We start from the raw sequence: 664 nt of genomic DNA on the forward strand, positions 1-664 counted from the left end.
CATCACAAACTAAAACTCCAGCCTCCCACTGGACACATGGTGGCGCCCTCCTCAGGCATCTATATATACTTCAGCTGGCTGCAGATAATTAGCTCACACCCCATTTATCCCAATTAATTGATTATCACCACATTTGTGTGCATCCTTTGCACAATGGGGGTCTTTTTATGACCCTGCCTTTTAAGCTAGGGTTACACAAAAACATGTGTCGCACGACATATTATGTAATGCTAGTCTAAAGTGTCGCACTGCGACCGCAAAAAAAATCCATTCAGGTTGGGTATTTGTGCAACAGTGCGACACCATAGACTAGCGGTACAAAATAGACCAGTCCCTGTCTGGAGTAGTTATTCTCCAACATTCATACCTGTTTCCAGGTGTAAATAATAGGCCTCCTGCACACGAGCGTTTTGGTTTTTTTCCGTTTACCGGTCGTTTTTTTTAGTTCCGTATACGAAACCATTCATTTCAATGGTTCCGCAAAAAAAACCTGAATGTACTCCGTATGCATTCTGTTTCCGTATATTTCCGTTCCGTTGAAAGATAGAACATGTCCTATTACTGCCTGCAAATAATGTTCCGTGACTACATTAAAGTCAATGGGCCAGATTTATCATGACTCTGACAGCTCACTCCACTTTCACATATGGCTAAAGTCAGTTTT

The sequence above is a fragment of the Bufo gargarizans genome, chromosome 8, assembly GCF_014858855.1.
Source record: "Bufo gargarizans isolate SCDJY-AF-19 chromosome 8, ASM1485885v1, whole genome shotgun sequence".
NCBI classification, from domain to species: Eukaryota; Metazoa; Chordata; class Amphibia; order Anura; family Bufonidae; genus Bufo; species Bufo gargarizans.